Consider the following 13,093-nt stretch of genomic DNA (forward strand, 5'->3'; position numbering starts at 1 on the left):
CTCCTGTCCTTCCTATGTTTCTTAGTAGAGTTTCACTCAGATTTATCATCCGTCCGCGCTAGTTGCTGCTCAMATCACTGGTTAACACAGTCTTAGGTCAGTAGATTTCAGAAGAGAAAAATGTCTTGGAAGGACCATATGAAATCTATCATGGCAAACCACTGATAACTCCACATCTTATTAACTTCAATTAAGTATTTCCATGGGAATCCAAAGAACTGTTTAAAGTCATGATGACACATACACACACTCTGTTCCATCCAAAGAAATAATCTGTTTTCCAGATTTCCAAATAGCCCAACTATTTTGTTATTGTTTTTTTCTTTTCCTCCTTTTAAAAGAAGTAATTTATAAGAATTTATCTTGGGTTTGCTGCAGATTTAAAAGGAGAAAAAAGGTTTCTTCTGTCCGACTTCTAAATTATATGCATGACCAAAGATAAATATGTTTTTTATTTATAACTGTGGAGAGATGCCAAATAGAGCCTTTCATATGACGCACCGCTGCTGTAGTGGAGAAGCACTTAAAGCAGTTCCAGTCAAGTTCTGCCCCGAGACTTTTCACTCAACTTCATGCAAAGTGGCTAAGACCTTTTATTTGTTTTTTTCCCTTCTCTTTTGAACATCTTCAAAGGCTACTAGGTCTTCGAGGATGCCAGGCTTCTTCCTGCTGAGCCGAGATGGTCTGAAAACCATCTTGAAGCATGGAAAACGGCGGCTGCCATAGATTGCAGATGTAGGGGTGGGATTTTTTTTGAGTTGTGGGTCTCTCCTGCCCGTCCGCTGGTGACAGTTGGGTGAAGGCTCTGGATGGAGGCTGCTAAAGCAGAGCGCTGCTGTGCCGGGGGCGAAGGGGCTCTCGCAGCGCTGCTGAGCAGGAATCCTTGCGGAGCTAATACATACAATTTGTAATTGTCAGAGCTGAAAAGTAAAAACATGGTTATAAGCTGTGCATAGGATCAGCTTATGTCAGCTTTAAATGATTTAAAAGGTCTAGTGTCTGGAGCTGCATCTTACTTGCCTGTAAAACTCCTTAAAGCCTTACATAACCGTAGAAGCATGTCTCTGCCTTCTGTATCTGCTGTGAAAACTACCCTTTGTCTAGCTGACAGGAGACAGGTTTTCGGGACAGATGTGAAACAAAGCCTCCCAGTTAAATAAGAATATGGGATTTAAACAGCAGGAGACACTTGCCCGGGCACGGTAACTCTTTCAGACTCCTGCTTATCCGTGTTTTATGTGGGAGAGGATGTGCATAGCGAGGCGCTGGTGCAGCCTGCGGCGCCGTGGGCGTTCGGCGGCACGGAGCCGGTGTCTGTGCGGATGCCGGGGAGCTGGCGGAAGATGCGGGACGCTCCRAGGGGAAGCGGGGATGCCGCTTCCCACGGGGACGCCTGCCCTCCCGCCTGGCCTTGTCCGGGGTGTCCCTTGGGGACGCTGCGGGACAGCACACGAGCCCTCTGAGGGGATTTGGCTCCCGAATGCCGGACACRGCAGCTTCTTCCTCGCTCCCTGCTCATCCTCTGCACGCATGTGTGGCCGAGAAGGCCGCTAAACACAGCAAGGCAGCGCAGCTTTGGTGCCGAGGGACACCCCTCGTCCTGCCATGCCTCTCTCCCAACCACCTGGGAGTCCGGGGCAGGCTGGAAGCGACTCATTTACCATGTAAGAAGAGAGGGTCCTGTTGACACAAGTCAAGGGCAGAACTGTTAAGTCATTAGGGATAATGTTGTCTTGTTCTGACACAAAGCCAGGGCCTGGGCCTTTTCAGTGTACATCTGACCTTTGAGGATTAAGTTTCTTCCCGCTTGGGGAAGAAACCTCAGTCGATACTGAAAATCTCTGGTTTATTTTCATGTGCACTGATCCTTGGCCACATCTAGGTGCTGCCCGCAGTCCTGGTTTGCCCCCGTGTCATCAGGAGAGGTGGTGAGAGAGCAGCCGTGACACCACCATACAGAATGCCTTGRCGTGGCTCTGTGTAACGYAGCTTCTTATCCAGCAGTTTTGCCATTTAGTCCGATGATCATTTGAGGCACTGAGTCCTGCAGGGCAAGAGCACGTCTGCGCCGGCGGGGGGAACGTGCTGGGGCTCTSAGCCCTGCCCTGCTTGCTCTCTCAGCATTAATCCACCTGGTGTCAGCTGGGGGCACTTACCTGGCCCTGGAATTCTGTCGCGATGCTTTCCCTTTGTAGGTGTCTTTCTGGAGCCAAGAGTCAAGAAACGTCCCCTTGGACCTGGCCCAGGGCACATCTTCGGTTACCCTTGTCCTGAAGGGTAAGTTCTCCGGGTGAAATCATGGAAGGTGGCAGCCTTGTGGCAAAGCCCTGCCCAGGAACACCCCAAGTTGTTGTGTAAGTCCTGAGCACGAAACTTAGGACCAAATTTTTTTAGAGCACATAGACGTGACAAAAACACGTGCCAAGGCATGAGTGACACTACCCAAGCTACCCACAGCATGTCATTATTTTACAGGGAGGTCTCATTTTATGTGATGCTTTTTTTGGTTGTACAGAAATACACTCAATAATGTCAGGCACTCAAAAAAAAAAAAAAAAAAAAAAAGGCTGAGAACTTTGTGTGTTAAATTTAATTTGCATTTAAATGCAAAAAGCATCTAAATTGCTTTTTAAATCTGTCTTGTAACAAGTCTGTGGTAGCTCCGTGAATGTATTTTAAGATAGGTAGGCATTGTTTGCTCCATGTTGTGTTACTATGAAGGCCTTTATTCATAAGTACCTTAAGTACTTAAGTACTTAAAGTCCCTTTAACCTTAAAACTGTGCGTTTATTTAAGACTCCTAAGTCTGACCTATGAAAATAAGTTTTCCAGCTTACCTATAGCTATATTCTGTTTTATTTTTGCATGCTGCAACTTTAAGCAAAATGGTGATGGTGGGGGGCAGTGGTGAAGGGAAGTGGTGCTAAAAAATGCTGCTCTTAAGACTGCACATGCCAAGGCAGGTCCGGAGCGAGTGCTCGTGGCCGCGTTGATAAACCCTGACGGTGGAGGCTGAGAACAGAMATTCTGACAGACCCTTCTTTGTGACAATACTAGTGGGAGCCACAAGAGCATCCTCTGCTGCAGAGCGTTGCTCGCATGCGAGCACTCCTGTGCCAAAGGTTAATTTGCCAGTTTTATTGCCTTCTCTYTACAGCTGTAGTTTAAACGAATTGCACACGTAAGTGATGTTATATGCATAGGGTTTTGCATTAAGTTTGCTATGTCAGATTTGTTTATAAAAATCATATTTTGAACCACTTGCCCAGGGGCTCCGTTCCGGGGAGCTCCAAGCTGATTTCTTTTAAAGAGGCAGCTTTCGTTTTCCATGAACTTTCAGTGGGGATTTTGGAGCTCTGAACAGGGAGCTCAGCTTGAAAATTAATGCTCGCCCAGGTTTACAATTAGGTTTAATTACTCAGTCACAGAGGGTTTAATCTAGTTTTACGTGCATGCCACATGACCCTTACCATACCTTATGGGGAGTGGAAGGGCCCCCTGCCTCTCTGGGGGAAAATTGCTTCCCAACACATTGGGAACATTCCCAACATTGTGTTTACAATGTTTTTGTTCCTATGCTGCAATGTTAACATTGCCCATAAACCTAATAGTCACACAGTAGTTAATAAGGGGCAGAAAGTTTTATAGTCTTTTCCACAGTTGTTAAAATACTGCTACTGTAATTTACTCCTAGCCATGCAGAGTCTATCAGTTGTCGTGGAGAATAAGCGGCCCCTATTAGTGTATCCTTGCAAACCAGTGGAAAAGAGGATCTCTCCTGAGCATCGACTCCAGTGTGATGGATTTGGGGATTATTTAAATTGCTTGGCGTATAAGGGCTGTAGCATAAACATTCATGGACTTGCCAGCAGTGTGCCTGGAGGATGTGAGGGCTTTTAGGAAAGCATCATTTGGGGTTTTCCTCCAGTCCCGTTGGAATTGGTGGCAGTGTTYGGCAAAGGATGGCTTATGAAGTCGCCTTTGTGTTGCAGGGCATAGAACACATTAATGATCTTGCAAGCGGGCTGTACGCGGGGCGAGCCAGCATCGTCCTCCGGTTGCTCGTGTGTTTTGTGCTTTGTGCTYGTGTGTTTTGCCTGTTGCTGCTTAAACCAGGAGCATCTCCGAGGTGTCGGCTGCAGCGCCCCTCGTGCCCTGAGGGATCCTCAGCGTGGCTGGGGCTGTCCCCTGCCAGAAGCCATGCAGGCACTCTTGAACCCATGGTGGAACCGAGGCACTTCTCAATGCTAACAAGATCTCCAGAATAAAGCGGTAGTTGAGRTGGACTCAAATGTGATTGGAATTGCACTGCCAGTACCTGTGCGTGCTCTGTCCTTCCTACAGAGAGGAGTGCTGAGCTCGTGCTTGTGCTGGTCCCTTCACCACGTCAGTGGGATGTAGGGAGGGCAGCAGCGGCCCAGGGTGGTCACTGGGAAGAGCGGCCAAGAGGAGCCCTGGGGAGGCAGAATTCCTCACAAAGCTCTCTGAAGGAGAAATTTCCACCAAAAAAAAAAAAAAATCCTTTATGAATAGATAAACCGTTACATTAAACAAATTGCAGTCATCTTTAACTCAGAACATTGTTCTGAAAAGAAGCCTGTTCTACTAGTACATCGGAAACTAGCATAAAGATTATTGCACAATAGCAAAGGGTAGTGGGGGAGAGAGCAGTAAGAAAAAGGTAATTTGTGTCTAAATCATCTACTATGAACATCACGAACTCTTAGGCAAAGCAATGCTATCTAAAAGGGCAGCGTTCTAATTACTTGGCTGCCATAACTCTACCTCAGCACTTGTTGCCATTTCCTTTATATTTAACCTTTAGCCTGTGCTGCCTGGCTTTGCAATGACATTTTTGAGCTATTTGTAAAATTTCTAAAAACCAGATTAACTACAAGGGCTCTCAGTTACCTGTGTTTTACTCCCTTCTCCGTCACGGCCCCGGAGCAGGGATTAGGGGCTGGTGTAGACGACCCGCCTGGCTTGGCGCYGCTAGGACACTGGGGTTTGTCTCCAGCGCGGTTGCTGGAGCTGCCCACGCGCTGCAGTGACGGGCCCGGCTGGAAACGGTGCCGGTAACTCCTGCCCCCTTGCATGACTGAGCTACTGGATCCATTCTGAAGACATCTGTGGGAGTTCCCTTGTAGTTATCTCTCTCTCTCAGATTACAACACTGCCATGTCGGGGTTGGGTTTTGAAGTCTTTTTGAGTGCTTTTGCGTAATACTTGGTCAAAATGCTTCACATGAGGAACTTGTTGCTGTGCTCTGCTTAGGCAGGGTCATTACTGGGAAAATCCCTGGGTTAATGTGACGTCTCCCGTCTTCTTGAACAAGCCCWGGGGACCAAAGAGAGGGGATTCCTTCCCTAGGATGCTCCTGGGACTCCCAGTGACAACGGAACCCATTATAGCATAGTTTTGCCCCAAAGATAGTGCCCAGCTCAGCACTACTGCTGCTTCTGCCAAGCAGAAGTCAAGCACTGCTCTGGAAAATGGTCTTCTTGTAGTGTTTTTTTTCTCCTAAACCTTGATCCGAGATGCACTGGAGGCAATGGAGTGGTTTGAAGGCAATTTCCAGTGAGTTCTATGCTCCACCCTCATATGATATTGCAAAGGGATACTTCAGCATCATTTTCATTTGCAAATATTGCCAAACATATTGCTGYCTTCTTATCCTTTTCAAATATATCAGTGAACCTGAAATGCTTCCCATTTGTTTTCCTGTTATATTACTTTTCRTTTTTTAGTTTCAGTCATTAACGGCCTGTGACTGAATTAATTATGAGTAAAACACACTAATAGTCGATCGAGCCCTTTGGCTCTTGTGCTGACTGGGATAGAAAACTACAGCAAAAATGCACTGGTATTTTCAAATGCAGTATTTTTTTCAAAACATAGCCGAGCAACAAGCCTCAATGCTACTAACTTTGATCAGGAATTAGGCTCCTAACAAAAGCGACTTACACCTGACTATAAATTTCCCCAGCTGAGGACGAACCATTCGTGGTGCAGCCCGTCAGGGAAAGCTGTCTCATTGCTGCCTTATAGGTGGCACCTTTGGAGTCCTCAGGTAACTATCAACTGCTTTATTTTTAGCCTAGAAGATGCCTCTGTTTATTTTTTTTTCCCAGTTAATAAATGACAAGAATTAATTATTACAGGTATTCAAACGAGGGATTTGTATACGGAGAAGGCGGCGCAGGGAAAGAGGATTTTCCAGTGGCAGCCGCTAGTTCAGAGGCCCTGTGCCCTGCACTGGCTGTTGTCAGGAAAGACTGAGTGGCAGTTCTAATTACCGGTGTCTACACGTGTTCCTCATAGGAAGATACAAGCTGTCACGATCCCTTGCCAATCACATGAGAGCTGACCTAGAGAGAACATCAACTGAAGGTGAGTGTACGTGTCCAATAAATTCAGTCCCCGCTGCATTGGCTTATTTTTAGGATTGTCCTGAAAAGACATTCAGTCTGTATCATAAAACCTTCAACTGAGTCGAAAATATACAGAATGATGATGACTTTAAATTTGGGTTCATGCCCTCTGGGGCATGAATTGCTAGTCCTTCGGGTATGACTTGATAATGTACCGAATGTTGGAGGAATCTCTAAATGAGTTCCTAAGGACAGAGCACTTATGCAGTGCTGGGGCCTCCCTAATCAAAGGAAGCAAAAGAAAGGTAAGTGTTATTCTTAATTTACAATGAAAACATGGTTTCTCTGTGAGATATTTCTCAGGAAATGGGTGTTTAAAGTTGCTGCATGTATCTGTGCATGCAGCTGATTTTCCTTTCTCCGATTTTCACCTTCGCCCATTGAATGTATTAGAGACTTGTTCCCGAACGTAGTTTAGACAATACATGTGTCACAAGCAATGATGAATCAAAGAAAGAAAGCATCCAGAAAGGGAAGCTAACTAGACAGGTAGGCCCTCATCAGCATCACATTCTGTTCCATAGCTACAATAACAATAATTGAGTCAGACACATGGATTTTAAGTGCCTCTTAAAGAGGAAAGTTAGGCAGAGACACTGCAGAGGGAAAATCATACTCTGAAATGTGGCATCTCAGTTGTGCAGCTGCCAGCCTTGCTCTGTCACTAGCCGCAGCTCTTGCCTTTTCTTCCAAACTGGGCAAGGGGGGAGTGAAACCCAAGAGGCCCTTGAGCTGTGAGGTGTGGGGCCGAGTCCCTCCGTGCCCTCGAAAGAAACCTCTCATTAGTTCCAAGCCTCGGGAGACGAGTGCTTCCTTGGGCAGCAGATGGACGTGTAGGGAGATGGGGGCCGGATGGACGGTCCTCAGCAGCCCCCTGGTTCTGTTGTTTTGCTGCTCGCGTTGCGCCCATCCTGGTCAGGGAGATGTCCCAGCGCTGGCCTTCTCCATGGGCAGAGGGCTCCTCTGGCCCAAAAGAGAGGCAGGTCAGGCTCCACTGCTGCTGCTGCCTGGAWATTAGCTCTCTGCATGTGTTGCTCCAGCCCGGAGTCAAACCCTGTGGAGCTCAGAACCGGAGTGATGAAAKGGGCAGGCTTGGTGTAGAAGGGCTGGGCGACACTGCTACCAGTTTTCAGTAAGAGCCTTGCACTCCTCACACTAGGTTCCTTTGTTTTAACTGTCAGCTTTGGGAGACATATGATTAAGTATGAATTTTAATTTACTTCTTTTGTTTTCTGGTCCTCATGGTTGCAAAATAAAATGTGGAAAACATGATCCGGTGTTCAAAAGCAAACCCAGAGGCAGATGCCAATTACCAAGCAGTTGTGATTTCTCTTTGAGTGGCTTGGGTTTGTTTGCTTGGTGTTTGTTTTGGGGGGTTCTTTTACAGTCGCAGGGTTATCACATACTGCCGAGTAGACTGTGCCTCTGCATAAGGGTGTTTTTGGTGCAGAACAGTGTTGATACAGTGTTGGAGGACTGTGCAGGACCACCACGCCTGGTGCACAGGACACGGTCTGTGGATGGAGTTATGCAAAATGTCCTTCAGCTTGCAGGGACAACAGCCAGCTCATTCTGACCCAGAAACCGAGGCGATTTCACCTGAGGTTGTGGATGACTGGGAGACAAGTGGGCACGCATCCTGGCTGGCCATGTAGATACAGCCTGTAGTCCCTCACCGTGCTCAGCAGCTTCCTCAGGAGGCAAAGCAGGGCCAGCACCAAGCAGGATGGTGCTCAGGGGTGCTGAACCTCTCTCTGCAACAGGGGAAACGTGGATGTTTGTGTCATATCCAGAGAATGCATCCCGGCCTGCGTGCCAGATGAGGCACTTGCATCTGGTGAGGCCAAAGATGCCGAGAGCGGCGCTCCCAGGAAGGGGACCGTAGCCCAGCGAGTGCTAGGCACAGTGTGCACTGCAATGAAATACGGCGTTTCTGCAGAAATGATTGATGAGGACGAAAGCTCATAACTTCTGCGGTAATTTTGTCACTTTTATCTCCAGGGTGGAGATCGCTACATGCCAGGCTGCATTCCTTCATAGCAGCTGAATCATTCTTATTGTCTCCACAAGTTGAAAATGAGAAACAGACTGGCAGGAAAGTTAAAATTTTCAAGGTGGAAAGAGAAGGGAAGAGCCCGATTATTTTTTTTTTTTAAGATTAAAAGTTCTTGTTGTATTTTTACATTTTATGATTCCTGTATTTAAAACGAGACAAGAGTTTCCCATATTTTGAAGAGAAATCAGAGCACCTGGGGAAAAAAAAAAKCTCACCCCGGTGCCTCTCTGTGAGCTGCACGGGCAAGAGACATTTCCAAGGCATCCGTGGCTGCCATATCCTGTATGCAAAAAGATTCCATAAATGTCTGAAAACAGATGGAATGCAACTTTGGAGGAATAAATGGATTTTTAATTTTCTGAACATTTTGGATTCCATCTGGTTGAAGAAACGAAGTGACCAAGTAGGCTGTGTTTTGCCTTTCTTGTGTAATGGATAGAGGCACTCGTTCCCCACTAGCACCTTGCTTGCTTGCTTACATCTTTGCTTGCTTTTAACTCTCCTGACATGTCAAGGGATACCTTATATTCGTCTCTTTACGTGTCACATCTACATATTGGCTCTCCCTCCGTTCATGCTGCAGATGGCAAGGAGGAGCTGTGAGCACCTGCCTAAGCTCACCTGACAGTAACAGCAGCATGGAGATGCAGACCTTGGCTTTTTGTCTTCGTTATTTTTTGCTGCTAGCATTGGCACATATTGTAAGAAGGGTTTTAATTTGCTTTCTTGTTTAAAGGCAAGAGAATCAAAGCAAGCAGAGATTTTGTGTACTGTTACCATTAAAGTAGAATATTTCCTTTTAGTGCTTTTTTTGTTACTGTCATTCAGCATGTTGTTAAGCAAAGATGAATATGTGTTTTTAGACAGGAAATTTGCATTTTTGTGTAAATAGGGAATGCAGTCATYGTGAACTCCCCCAAAAAGCCATAAAAAAGCCATAAAGTGTACTAGTGTGTATAAAACGGGGAAGACCTTAGGTTTTTGGAAAACACACTGGTGCCCTGCTTGTTCTGCAGCGCACAMGCCTGTTCACACTCCTGGAAAGGAAGGTCCCTGTTCCGAGGTGCCATAGAAGTGCCTACGCTTACCAGGGGCACCGTTCATGATGTTGGTTATTTATGGTCGCCACTCGGAAAGTCCTACTGAGGGTAAGAATTTCCGTGCTGGTAAGTGGAAACACTGCTCRTGAGGAAGAGTTAGGAGGAGGGTATTGACAATGTGTTTGGTATTAGTTTTCCGACTTGGCGCTTGGGAGCATTTCTCATCATTTTTGCTATGAATATGGATGAAATATTCCAAAAAGAAAAGGGAGCAACAGCTCTCGCTAGTTATTTTAACGGACATGAGCAAGACTGTTTTCCAGGCTGGAAACAAGGCTGTTTATGTCTCAGGAGAAACCATTGCATTTTAGGTTCAAGAGTTGTCTAATGCCTGAAATCGCTGAGAGATTTCACTTTTGCCTGACACTTTAATGCTACATAAAAAGTTTGTTTGCTCAGTCCTTAATAGGGCAAAACGTAACATTTCCAGTACAAATAATTTCTGTGTAAATCTCTGGTCACCGTAACCCCGTAATTCAAATGAGGCTTGTTTCTTTCTCCCTGAAATTTGTGGTGATGAAGCTGTGAGGGCTGGCAGCAGCACACACCGACGCTGCCAGCAAAACGGAGCATCCAGTGCACTCATGTTTGGAGCATCCTTTGCTGGGATCGTGTAATAAACTTGCCTTGTATGGCTTGGAGACAACTGAATTCTCTTTTGCATTATACATTTATGAATTTGTGTTACTGTCTCTGAAGCCTTTCCCCCCCCGTAAATGATGGAAACGGTTGTTACACAAATTTGGGCTTGGGAGACGTATGGAAAGCTCTGTCCATATACAGAATGGGAATCGCTGCAAGACTCGCCAGCTGCAAGGAGAGGGGATTTGTTGCCTCGTCATCTTCTGACAGCTTGGAGATGTTGTAGAGAGTGTGAGTGTAGAGTGTGTATCTTACCAACAGCTCTGATCACATGTTCTCTCGTTTGTATAATTTAGAAAATTACCAATGTAATGAAAACAGCTCCAGCTAAATAACTCCTCCATCCACAGTTAATAAAATAGTATCTACCCTCGGAGACCTGGAATTTCTCTGCAAACGCTTTTAGTTAAACAAAGCGTTTTGTGTCCCTACAGTAAGTGCGATATTTATTTTTTCATTATTCATGAAACAACTTTAATGTCACTGCTGATTTTCCTGGTAGCATGTTCAGTTCCAGCCTCGCGGAGCTCACGCTGGGTTGTAGCTGAAGATGTCATTCACAATAAACATGAGCTGCTGTGACAATACGGTGGCAGAAGGTGAAGAATCTCCTTTCTTGTGCAAGGACGTGTGTGTGTCTCGCTGTGTGTGCGAGAGGGAGGGCAGGAGAGAGATTTGATTGTGTTTACAAGATTCATTCGCAGCACAGCAGGCAGTAGTCACATTGTAATACTCACCTTAACACGCATAATTTGATTTTCAGCCTGGTTATCATGCATTCAGACATAACGATACATGAAAATATATGCTTTAGCAGTGCATTTTAAACAAGGTTGCACACTTTAAGTCGGAATATATTAGATGTGAGCGTTGACTTTAGCAGTGGCAGAAGTCCTGGAAAGCACCGTTCAGCCTGCAGCATATGCTACAAAACCACGGAAAGAAAAGCCGATTTTAATGGGTAAATCTCAGAGGCGGCTCCCATTTATGGGTTCAGCTCCAAATTTTGAGTGGGTGTCCTCAAATTTGAACTCTCRACATGAATGAGTTCATTTCATTTTGGGTCTGGGATACTAAAGGATTTTCTTCTCTCATTCCTAGGTTTGTCCCCCCTGGAAAGTGAAGGGTCAAAAAGTCCCCCAATATTTCTGCACTCCACACTGGGAGGAAAATGAACTGCCTGGGTGTCGGATGGATGTTGTCCCGGGTCACCCCAAAATCCCAACCTGCAACACAGAGGAAGAGGYTGTTGTTGCTGGCCAGGAGCTGTGCCTTGCTACCGCCGTCTGGAGCAGAGCGAGCGATGTGGGGGTCTGTCATCAATTTAATTCTAGCCGTAACACACCAGCCTTCACGCAACACGGAAACAAATCTGTTGTTTGCACCGTGAGATTTCCAGCTCGACTCAAATCATGTGAGTGTGGATGCGGTTGGGCATGGGGTGTTTTTTAATATATTTTTTTTTCCTGTGGAACGTCTAAACATTTGCAAAACAACCAAACCCTCCAGCCAAAAGCAGAKAGAAGCCTGCTGAAGTCAACAGAGTTGAGCCTGTTTATACGAGTGGGGCATTTGGCCTGAATCCAGCTGGAGACTTTGCAGCCTCACACCTCCGAATCTTCCGAGGCTTTCTTAGCATCATTAATATTGAGGCGGTACGGTACCCAAAGTAATTATCCATTACTGCTTGGGCCTGGCCCAGGAATTATTCCGCCACATGTTGCCTCATTATATATAATGGAAAAACAGAAACAAACTAGAAACTGGGGAAATAAAGGTGGTAAAATGAGGAAGTGGGAAGCAAACAAGCAAGCAGTGGGGAGAGGTCCATGGATGGTGTGAATCAGTGCGGCGCTATCATCTTCAGGCCATGCCAGTTTGCATCCTGTGATGCCCTGGCCCGTTATTATTAGGCAGGTATGTTGCTGATATGCTCTATAATGGCTCGCATTACCAGCCCCGGCTGAAAGAAGCAGCTGGTGAAAGTTATGTTTATGTTCCACAGATGGATCGGCAATGGCAGACACACAGCTCTGGGTCTGGTAAGCAGGTGTTTGTCTTTAGATTTGCTAGCTAGCCAGAAAAAGGCAGATTCTTGGTGAAGGGTGTAGACGAAAGGAGATCAGTGTAGCTGCTGAAAAGGAAGAAACAATTATTTTCGGTTCCAGTTTATGGTCTTTTTAAGTGGAGAATGAGCAGAGTCCTGAAGCTAATATTGCGCTTTGGCAGATCAGGCCACACGATCCAATTGGTCTGGAAGAAAAAATAGCCAAGTAGCAAAAGGAAAAAAAAAACCCAAAACCAAGATCATTCCTTGCAAACGAGGGTATTCAAATGATAGTCTCACAGCCTTCATTTCTGGCCTGTTTTGAGCAGGAGAAGAAATCACTCTGGCTTCAGAGGAGGTGAGAGGTCCCCATAATGAGTGAAARCCTCCTGGCCAGAGAAGCAGCTCCAGCAGTTGTTGCAGTGCACAACGGGACCAGTAGAAATTCCGGGTGAGCTGAGCAATCCCTCTGCTGGGAGACGGGAATGAAATCCTCTTTTTGGTAAGAAATTGTTTACAAACCAATTTTGCCACCTGTAAATTAATTGATTAAGTGTGCGCAGCCAGTGCAGAATGTGGACGATTGCTTTTTGGCTTCTTCAGAATAAGCCATTTATTTTGACTGCGTTTATTTTCTCATTTCCAATTGCTTGGAAAACCAAAACGTGGTTGGATTCTGTCTGGTCTCCGGATGACAAATATTTCTAGACAGAGAAATGACAACACATAAATTCCTGGATGAGTATCATTCCAGTTAAAATTCCTTAAGCTCCGAGGATTTGGGAGCATTTGCACAGGTACCYGGCAGTAGGCTGAA

The 13,093-nt window shown here is 45.9% G+C and overlaps 2 long non-coding RNA genes across 2 annotated transcripts; both read left to right on the plus strand.

The window, feature by feature from the left end:
* Positions 1–2,199: 2,199 nt before the first annotated feature.
* Positions 2,200–11,459, plus strand: LOC112942959. The gene is made up of 4 exons (XR_003248499.1): positions 2,200–2,277; positions 5,987–6,070; positions 6,162–6,390; positions 11,331–11,459. It is a non-coding gene; the product is annotated as an uncharacterized LOC112942959 (long non-coding RNA).
* Positions 11,460–11,465: 6 nt separating this feature from the next.
* LOC112942960 lies at positions 11,466–12,750 on the plus strand. The gene is made up of 2 exons (XR_003248500.1): positions 11,466–11,643; positions 12,606–12,750. It is a non-coding gene; the product is annotated as an uncharacterized LOC112942960 (long non-coding RNA).
* The last annotated feature ends 343 nt before the right edge of the window (positions 12,751–13,093 follow it).

The sequence above is a fragment of the Nothoprocta perdicaria genome, unplaced genomic scaffold (assembly GCF_003342845.1).
Source record: "Nothoprocta perdicaria isolate Ctin4 unplaced genomic scaffold, notPer1 scaffold_138, whole genome shotgun sequence".
Classification (NCBI taxonomy): Eukaryota; Metazoa; Chordata; class Aves; order Tinamiformes; family Tinamidae; genus Nothoprocta; species Nothoprocta perdicaria.